This window comes from Hipposideros armiger, unplaced genomic scaffold (genome assembly GCF_001890085.2).
Source record: "Hipposideros armiger isolate ML-2016 unplaced genomic scaffold, ASM189008v1 scaffold_116, whole genome shotgun sequence".
NCBI classification, from domain to species: domain Eukaryota; kingdom Metazoa; phylum Chordata; class Mammalia; order Chiroptera; family Hipposideridae; genus Hipposideros; species Hipposideros armiger.
Window position 1 is genome coordinate 2,229,798 of NW_017731466.1, and position 10,151 is coordinate 2,239,948.

General features: G+C 44.0%; 1 long non-coding RNA gene across 1 annotated transcript in view; it reads left to right on the forward strand.

Annotated features, from left to right (window-relative positions):
• The first annotated feature begins 1,301 nt into the window (after window positions 1–1,301).
• Window positions 1,302–10,151, forward strand: part of LOC109385462 (uncharacterized) — a 13,335-nt gene continuing 4,485 nt past the window's right edge. The window contains exons 1-2 of the long non-coding RNA XR_002124626.1: window positions 1,302–1,604; window positions 1,745–1,805. This is a non-coding gene — a long non-coding RNA (uncharacterized LOC109385462). The remainder of the gene's footprint in view (window positions 1,605–1,744; window positions 1,806–10,151) is intronic.

Here is a 10,151-nt window from a genome sequence, read left to right on the forward strand (position 1 = left end):
TAATTCCCCAGCACTGTTCCCATCCCCCCAATTACCCAATAAAAATCTTAAAAAAAAAAAAAAGAGATCAGAGAAAAGAGAAGGCAACAGCAAAGCAGGCTGAGGAGCCGCTCTCCGGAGGTTGAGTGAAAACAGTGCGTCTCCAAAAGAGAGACTCATCAACTGTGTCATCATGTCTAGAAGTCAGGTAGGATGAAGACTGAGAATTGACTATTGTATTTAGCAACATAACAGTGATATGCTGGTAAATGTTTAACCACTGACTCTCCAGGGGTGGGGATGTGGGGGGCCTGATTTGTAGAATTTGCCGATTTCCATGTTGAAAATAATCCCACCATGGCCAGTTTCAAGCCATTAATGTTATGTCACTGAGTGTAGAGTTTAGAAGAGATGCACACAATTGGCTCTCAAGAGGCAGTGAAAGCTGGCCCAGCACCCCTGAATGTTAATGGTATCCATTGCCTGACAAAGCTTTGGCTTTGGCTACCAAGAGGGGACTGCCTGGTCAAGCATGAACCTGGCGTGACGAACCCACATCACCTAGACAGGGCCAATCAATATTTATCTTATTAACCAACATCTATTTATTGGGGGCAGCCCAAGCATCTTATTGGAGGCACCTGGGACCCAGAGGAGGACGTCATGGTCCCTGCAGCCCAGACTCATGCTAACCTTTAAAGAGAGTGCATTCCAACAATGAAAAGGCAAAAGGCATATCCCCTAAGCCCACAAAAAGTGCAGATTAGAGTTAGGCAGCCCCAAACCAAGAAGCACCAAGGATTGCCAGCAGCCACCAGACACTAAGAGAAAGGTATGAAATGGATTCTTTTTCAGGCCTCCAAAAGGAACCAGCCCTGCCAGCACCTTGATGTGGGGCTTCTGGTTTCCAGAGCTATGAGAAAATAAATTTTTGTTGATTTAAGCTACTGAGTTGCAGTCATTTGTTATAGCAGTCCTAGGAAACTAATACAGACTTTTAGGATGAGAACATTCTTCACAGAGCCTTGAGGGGAGGAGAGGGGAAAAAAAAAAAAAGAAGATTGAGAAGAGTGGTGCCTGAAGTGGAGTAAAGATAACATTCCCAGGAAGAGGGAGTGATACCCCCTCTGCTGCCTGTAACGCGTCCTGGACTCCTGATCTTGTTTTGATCCCGACTGGCTCATCGTCAACTACGCAGTTTGCCTCACAGCTGCTAACATCTGGTCAGTTGCCTCAGCTTATTGGTTTGACTGGTTTCGTTGATGGCAGTCACTGTCTGGGCAAGCTTGGTCTATGTGAACAGAGCTCCTGGAATACTTGTCTTCAAATATCAGAGTGCATTTGAGTCAACCAGTTGTGCGCACACAGAGGAAACAAGCTTCTGAGAAATAATGTCAGGATCACTGGTGACAACCACTATTGGTCAAAAGTAACTTTTTCAGTGTCTCCTGGTGGTGCCTAAACTTTTCCCACGAGTTTTGTCTTTATATGCAGGCATCAGATAAAATTCGACTACTTTAATACGATTAAACCATCATGAGCCATCAACGTATTAGCTCTGTGGGAAGCTGCTTTCTGGAGTGAGTATTGTGGAGTGAGAAAGGAGCGAAAACTCTAGAACCAAGGTAAGATCCAAAAGGAAATGATCTGGGAGTCCTGGGCATGTGGGAATGTTAGCGAGGAATTGAGGGGGAGACTAAAATGAATATGATGGAATGAGAATAAATCATGCTCATGTCTATTTCTTTTTGTGCTGGCTGTTCAGAGACCAAAAGTGGCCATTTACTGAGGTCCATTTAAAGCCACTTCCTGAGGACCTGCTAAAGGTAATGCACCCTTTTAGGTGGATACTAGAGCTACAAGGATGAATGGGTCCACTAGAAGTCTGACTCTCAGTGGGGGAAGGGAACAGATGTTGTGAATGACAGTAAAGGGAAGAAACAATGCCACATCCCACAGCTTCTGGGCAGCGATGCCCTCAAGAGAGCATCAGAGTTTTTAATGTTAAGAGCTGCATGGAGTTCTACCAGAAGGAAGCCATGAACACCAAAAACACACTAAAGAGTTCACAGGAATCTGGCTGCTCAGAGATTCAAGCTTAAGTCAGATACCTGCCAAAGGGGAAAAGTGTGGCACCTCTAAGTAGACCACCGCCCACAGGCCTATGCGTTGGCCATTTCCTGGGGAAGGAATCTTCTGGAACTTGAAGAAATAGCAGAAGCTTGATGGAGAGAGGATCGGTGGAGTCTTTCAGTTTATGTGACAAGTTGTTATAGGATCCTTATCAGGAAGGAAAGCACACAGTATTTTCTTCATGAATCCTCGTGGGTTTCACCACGGGAATGCCTCTGGCCTTATCCTTTGGCCTCCCCGCTCCTGCCTTAATCCTGAATAAAGGAGCTCAATAAAGGAGTGTGAAGGAGCTCAAATGGCGATCCCATTGGAGAATTATTTTTTTTGTCATTATAGGCAAGAAAAAAGTGGCAAATGGAGACAGTTATTTGCTTAATTCAGTGTCCTTGGAGTCATATGCATATTTTGCTCAGTTTTTTATTATTCGGGGATCAAAGTTGCTTTTTAGGCCTAAGGAACTCAGGGAATTGGTGAAGTTTTCAGTTCTTTTTTCAAGAGTGGGCATGGCTTTGAGAAAACAGTTTTTACCCTCCCACCTCTCCCATTCCATCTCTGATAAAAATGTATTAAGAAAATGAAGCCAAGTGAAGCAAAGTTCAAGAGCAGGGGAAAAGCTGATCCAAAAACTTCAGCGACAGCCGCTGGCCCCAGGAACTCACAACTGATAAAGAAAACTTGGGGCCGGAGAATTTGAGATGAAGGGGATATTAGCAAGTGGAGCCGAGCCAACCACATCATGAAATTTTGCAGGAAGTAAAAAGAGGGAATGGGGAATTAATTATAACAAATTCCTCCTAAAACACTGAGAACTAGTTGGAGACAATTGCATAGGTTATCCAGAGGGTAACTTGGAATTCTGCAAGGTTTCAGAGAGCTTTTTGCTCACAAAGGAAGCTATAGGAACCTCTGCCAAGCATATGGAACTGCCAACTTGAAGTCAAGAGAGCTTGCTTCTGAGCCTCCTGGGAAAGGGCTATGTGGACACAGATGGCAGGTTTGCTTTCCATTTAGTAAGGAGTAAACTTAAGTTTGTTTGGGTCTTTTACTAGTTTCTGTCCCCTGCTGATATTTCCCTTGGCAGAGAATGATTGCATCGACCAAGCCAAATAAATGCAGGCAATAAATCCAGTGCTGCTTTATATTCTATTAACTCCAGCAGGGGTTCGAAGGCCCCCAAGACAAACATGCCTATTGTGATATGGAGGCTCATTGTTTGAAGAGCAGACCAAACCCTAAAAAGGGTCTCATGTCTAAAGCAGAGGCTAAGAATGGTTTGGGGTTGTGGGTCATTCCAAGTCAGTTTGCTTTTGGTCACTCTTCTCAAAGGATGGTGGGCAGACCAGAAAAATTATTCTGGAGGGAAAGCCAAACAAATAAGGATTTTAGTGAGGCTGAAAATAAGGCTGCCAAATGCTGCTCACTCTAACCCCACTTTATTGGCAGCGAAGCAAGTTGAATACTTGCTACGAAGACTAGCCCTTTCTTAGAAGTGACCCTGTTGAGAAAAACATCTCATGTTTTGTTAAATGGTCTGTCTCTAAAGAACACTGTAAAAGAGAAACTCTGGCTGTGACTTTGACCAAGTCAGGTGGTCTTGCAACCCATGAGGCGGCTGAGTCCCAAGCATTCAGATTGATACAGAAAATGAAATTAACTGTGGGAGAAGATACAGCATTTAATGCACTACTTATTTTTGGATCTTGTCTGGGAAGAAGGTCTCCATTTCCTAAACCTAACCTGGGATAGGCCGTCACTTCTGAGCTATTTATACCAAAACTTAGTTGGCCTTATGCATGAGGTGTAAGGTAAATAGGATTCCCTGTTGGCTTATGGTTTTGAACCCAGTATATTCTCTTGTGGACACAAAGGGGATGTGGTGGAATCAAAAGCATTCATTGAATACTCTTCCTATTGTTTTAAATCAAGGCCCAGAAGTTTCAAGTAGACTACATGTGCAAACAAACTATCTGAAGACAAATTTGATGAGATAGCCAACAGGGCTTCTTGGGCTCATCCTGGGACTGCTGAGGTGGTCCCAGCGGGTGCTTAGAGAAAGAACATAGAAAATTAGGAATGTGGGTTGACATGCCCCACCTCTGATAAAGTTGATAAGTTGAACAACCAAAATGAAGAATGACCTCTTACATTTTGGGGTAATTTCCCATCTGTGCCTAAGAAGAGAAATAACAATTGGGTAGATTTCTACTGAAAATTTCATGTAATAATTTAACATGAATGACCTAATATCCAGCTGTCCCCATGAGCTACCAAATTATACATCCAGCTATGTATACTGAAAACGCCAGGGGGCTCCTCATATTAGGAACATGCTATTGAAAAAGACCCCTTGCAGTTGGGAGTAGAAATAGAGCATGTGTTCATGAAACGTGGTTTCATGTAATGCTTTTCCCTTAGCATATTTCTCTGTGCTCTTTGCCTTACCAAAGTTTGATATTCCATCTCTTCTCAATGACTTTAGGAGACACCACTTTGGGCTATCTGCATAAAACTTTTGCTATGATATAGGATTTAAGTCATTTGAGTTTTCACTCACAGCATTCAGGATATCGAAAACTAAGGGTGCATTTTTCACTCTTCCCATCCTTACACCTATAGGTTACAAGTCTTTCATGCTACAGATATTTTGTTAGGATCTCTATGGTTTGCTATATCATATCTCACAACCCACTAAAGTTGATTCTTTAAAAAGTTCTAGGCAAGAACGTTGCAGCCCATCTTCAGTTCTGAAGGAAAGGTGGAGTAGCTCATACAATAATTCCATCTACTTTGCTTCTGTGTAAATCTGTGTTTAAGATATTTTAAGAAGAGAGAAATACACTTTTACTTACTCTAAGGCTACACATCTTAAACTGAGTTACACCCACCCTGGGAGGTTAGCAGCTGGAGGGAACTCAAGGCTACAGGATCAACCCAGTGCATCTTTCTATATTAAACAAATGCAGATGCATCAGGAAACAGAACTTTATCTGGGGATAGCTTCATAAGGATTTGGCAACGATGCTGTTTTCTCAGGTGTTTTCTTTTGGCATGAGCTTGGGCTCCTTCGGGCTCCCTCAAGCCCCACCCTCTCTCAACTTTGAAGCCACTGTCAGCTAGACATGAGATATATTCTTTAAAAATCTTGATGGCAAGCATCATTAGGAAGCAAAAAATCCAACTATGTATGGGCTGAGTAACTGCAAAAGGTTTAACTAAAGCTGCCCAGCCACAGTGTAGTGCGTCCTTTCTACCGAAGTATTCTTGTTTCATAAGAAAGATTGTTTTTCTTCCATTGTAAGCACCATCCCATTAGACACTGGACAGACCTCCTCTGAAAACTAGCATGCCTGGGTTGTAGAGTTCACTCTTACCTCTCTGGGCTTCAGCTATAAAAAAAGAAGCGTTAGGGGATCACCAAGGTCCTCCCCAGCTCTAACTCTGTGGAACTCTGAACACAGCACTAAGGAACCTCAGGAAATATTTTCCTCTGCTTATTGTTAGTTTCTTTCTGCTCCCTTTGCTGCTCCCAGGATGGTGCCTCCTCGGCGCTTCCTTCCCCTTCCTCTGCAGCTTCTCACCCCCTGCCTGTCGCAGGCTCTCACCTTCTCTTTCTTGGATTGCCTATTCCAACAGCCCCCAAACCTGTCTGCTATGATTCAGTCTTTCCACAGCACTGCAGTGGACCTATTTACAGTGCAAATCTCACCATGGTTCACCCTGCCTCAGTTCTCCCTCTGCCTCGTTTCCTAGAAAAGGACATCTGAGGAGGCTTACAAAGCTTTGCCTTCCTCTCCAATGTCACCTCTGTCTGCTCACTGCCTAGCAAATGAGCCCGCAGCCACACCAAGCTGTTTGTGGCTTTGCTTCTGCTCTCACCTCTGCTCCAATGCCCTCCCCACAACCTCACCCATCTACTTCACTTGGCCAACCCCTAATCTTCCATGAAGGAGACTGTTCCCTGGCTGAGTGCCCTGCCTGCTCCCTAAATACCCTGCATCTCTCCATCATGGCACCCCCATGAGGTTCCACAACTAACTGTTCTCTCTCTAAGGGGTCTCTCCTCAACTATGGGCTATGAGATACTTCAGAGCAGGAATAGATCATATTCATTGCATCCCCAGCATCTAAGACAGTGCTTCTCAACTGGGAGTTACTTTTCTCCCCAGGGGATATGTGGCAATGTCTAGAAGTATTTTTGGCTGTCATAACTGGGTGAGAGGTGCTACTAATACCCAAAGAGCAGAGGCCAGGGATGCTGCTAAATGAGCTAAAATGCACAGGATAGGCTCCCACAACAAAAAGTAATTGGGCCCCAAAATGTCAAAAGAAACCTTGATCTAGGGCAAAGAGTACATAATTTATGCTTCTTAATGAAAAAAAAATGTGAATCTATGTCACTGAACCAAGCACTGCTCTCAAGTGAGATCCATATGATAGTTATTAGGTCTGAGAAGGAATTCAAGTAATGTATTTGTTTCTTTCAGTACAATTTAGTTTAAGTCTAATCTTTCATTATAGACTGAAAGGTTGGTTCCAGTAAAAGTATTTCAGGTATCAACTGAATAAGTAGGAACAATATTTTGGGACAGTTCTATACTGAAACTAAGAATTCCTAACCTGAAATAGAATCACAGAATGTCAGAAATAAAAGTGGCTATAGGAACCACCCAGCTAAACTTGCCATCTGTTACAAATGGAGACTCTAGGTCCTGTTTGATAAAGTGACTCACCCGTGATCACCTGGTTAGGAATGACACCCTGGGGGCCAGAGGCAGGATGCCTGTGCTGTGGCTTTACCAAAAGTGAAGATAGGACTGTTGGATCATCTCTGAGTCCCTAATAGAGACTGGGGCCAGGGCAAGGGTGTGGAGAGAGTTGGGTAGTTACACTGGCCCCCTTGGAAAGACAAAGAAAAGAGAAAAATAGAGATAGCTGGGAAAGAAGCTTTATCACGTATCTTGGTTTTCTGAATTTGAAGATCTTTCCTCTTACCTCCTGTCTAGTGGCCCTGGTGCTTTGCCTGGTGCTAACGTCTATACCTTGATACTTCAGATCACACACAATCCAAACCTTTCCACGTTCCAGTGTCTCTCACTGGGAGCACTATTGATATTTTTGAAAGGACAATCCTTTGTTACATTACGAGCTGTTTGGCATCCCTGGTCTTTGTTCACTAAATATCCATTGCATCTCCAGTTATGATTATTAGAAGACAAGCTTAGATATTTTTTTTTAAGATTTTTATTGGGGTATTGGGGGGATGGGAACAGCGCTGGGGAATTGGGGAAAAGGGAACAGACAAGTTGCTGTCGTTTTGTTCTTCAGTCTAGTTGTGGAGGACGTTGCTTCACTGGCCCAAGTTGGCACCATCATTGCGCTCTTCCCGGGTGAGGCAGATCAGTCGCCGGCTTCTGGCTACATACGGTAACCCATGGCAACCCACTGCCACAGGGGCTGCAGCCTACGCCGTCACCTGCGACTCACAGAAGCCCAACTCCAAGTTGAGCTGTTTTTCAGCATCTTAGCTGTAGAGGGCAGTGTCACTGGCCCTCACATGTGGGATCCGAACTGGGGCCCTCTGGCGTCCCAAGCCAGTTCTTAACCATCGCACCACTCGGCCGGCCCAAGCTTAAATATTTTTAAGTGCCCCCCAGAAACCACCAAAGACCAGATGGCAGAGTTGCATTTATGTTGAGCAAAGCACAGTTTGGTCAGGACAAGAAAGCAATCAGAACAATGGATGAAAGTGGTGTTAATGACCATCTTCATCAAAATGACCTGTGCAGTCTTTTAAAAATAAGATTCTCAGGCCTATCCTCAGGGGATAGGATGCAAGGCTATACATATATTTTTTCTTTTTTTAAACAGTCTCACTAGATCAGGGGTCCAGCAAACTTTTGAGATGGAAGAGCCTCCAGGGGTCAGCAAATTGCAGCTCCCCAGCTGCAGGCTCTAAAGTAAAATTGACAAGGAAAATAAAACTATAATAGTTTAATTTGTAAAATTTTTAAAGGCTATTACTCACATAATGGTGATTATGTAAAAATATATTTATGGCTGTCAGATAATTTTTAAATTGTGGTGAGGGTTGGCTCTTCCAGGAGTCGGCAAAGTTTTAAGACAGAACGTACCCAAAGAGCCGCATGTGGCTCGTGAGCCGCAGTTTGCCGACCCCTGCACTAGATGATCCCTATGTACACTAAAAGTGTAAGAACCATACCTTAGTGTAGTTATTGACCCTAGCTCATAAGACAGTCGATGTTTAAAAATGCCACTTCTCATAATCACTCTCAGGCTTCTTGAGTTAATTTCACCAGCAGTGGGGACCTGGCATTGGATATTTTAAAAACTCCCTAGTGGATTCTGATATTCAGCCAGGGTTAAGAAACACTAGCATTAAGGAGTCTTGCCAAGTAAGAGGTAATCACAAATTTATTTCCCCCTTTTTTCTTCTGGGTGAGATGCAAACAACTTAAAATAATGGTTCTCAACCTACTGTGTCCCCCAAGGAACTTTATAAAATCCTGATGCCCAGGCTGTACCCCACACTCTTGAAATCAGAATCTTTTGGGATAGGACTCAGGCATCAGTATCTTTTTTTTAAGGATTTTATTGGGGAGTTGGGGGAGGGGAACAGCGTTGGCAAATCGGGGAAGGGGAACAGACAAGTTGCTGTCCTTTTGTTCTTCAGTCTAGTTGTGGAGGACTTTGCTTCACTGGCCCATGTTGGTATTATCATTGTGCTCTTCCCAGGTGAGGCAGTCGCTCGCCAGCCATTGGACTGCCGCTCACGGCAGCTCACGGCAGCTCACAAAAGCTCATGCCCACTGTCAGCCAGCCCCACTGCTGCCTACACCATCGCCGGCGACTCAAGGCAGCCCAGCTCCAGGTCAAGCTGTTGTTCACCATCTTAGCTGTAGAGGGCGCAGCATCACTGGCCCTCATGTGGGATCTGAACCGGGCCCTGCTGCTCAGAGCTGGCATCACAAGCCAACTCTTAACCAACGCGCCTCTCGGCCGGCCCAGGCATCAGTATTTTTAAGTGTTCCCAGGTGACTCCAATGTGCAGCCAAGTTTGAGAATCCCTGATTCAGAATATTTGCCTGTCTTCTCTCATAATCCTGTGCTCTTGGTTGATCTCTCTTTCAACCTCCTAGTTCAAAAAGTCTGAGAGAGTTTGTGGGTAGAGGTTAGGTTGTGAGTGGTGAGAGGGTAAAGGGCAAGATTCAAGCTGAATCTCTTTGCCACTTAATTCCTGGCCATCATTTATCCAGCACTCTGGAAGTAGTTAAAGGGCAATGGAGAAACCTCTAGACCTATTAGTATATATTTCCAAGGGGAAGATTCTTGGACCAGTGTCAAGCTTCTTTTTTATCTCCATTCTTCCCAGAGGTTTCCAAATATTGTTTCAAGATAGGGATTTCAGCTTTTATTGTTTTCCAACATTTCATTCATGTGGCATGTGCAAGTCAAAAAAACAATGGAAAGTTGGAAGCCATTCTCTTTTAATTAGCAGAGGTCTCAATGGCTGAAATTAATTGTCATTAACAGTGTCAGCACAGCTCTGGAATGTTAATTGCTGTTATTGGTCCCCAAGCCTGCTCACCTAACTGATAAGGACTGTTAATATGTCATCACTGCAGTTAGAAACTCATAAAAGACTTTTGGCCTACGTCTATTCAATGTCATTGGGTAGATTAGAAGATCAAATATGCCTCCCTTTGAAGGAAATGTTCAATCTGAGCTCAAATGTTAAAAGCAGAAGAGTAATATAAAATTCCAGACAGAGCTGCCTCCCCTTTGACATGTCTTACAGTCATGTCAGAGCAGGGGTGGCCTGTAACCCCCATTTCTTTCAGCTCCAGCCCCATCTTGTTGCTGCATCCTTGAAATGGAGGGAAAATTGTTCTGTTTGTGCTAGGTTAGGTCCCAGGTGCTTAGAGTAAAACCTTCTAAGTCCGGAGTGCTCTGGCGCCTAGTGTTAGGATCTTTCATTTTATACACACACACACACACACACACACACACACACACACACA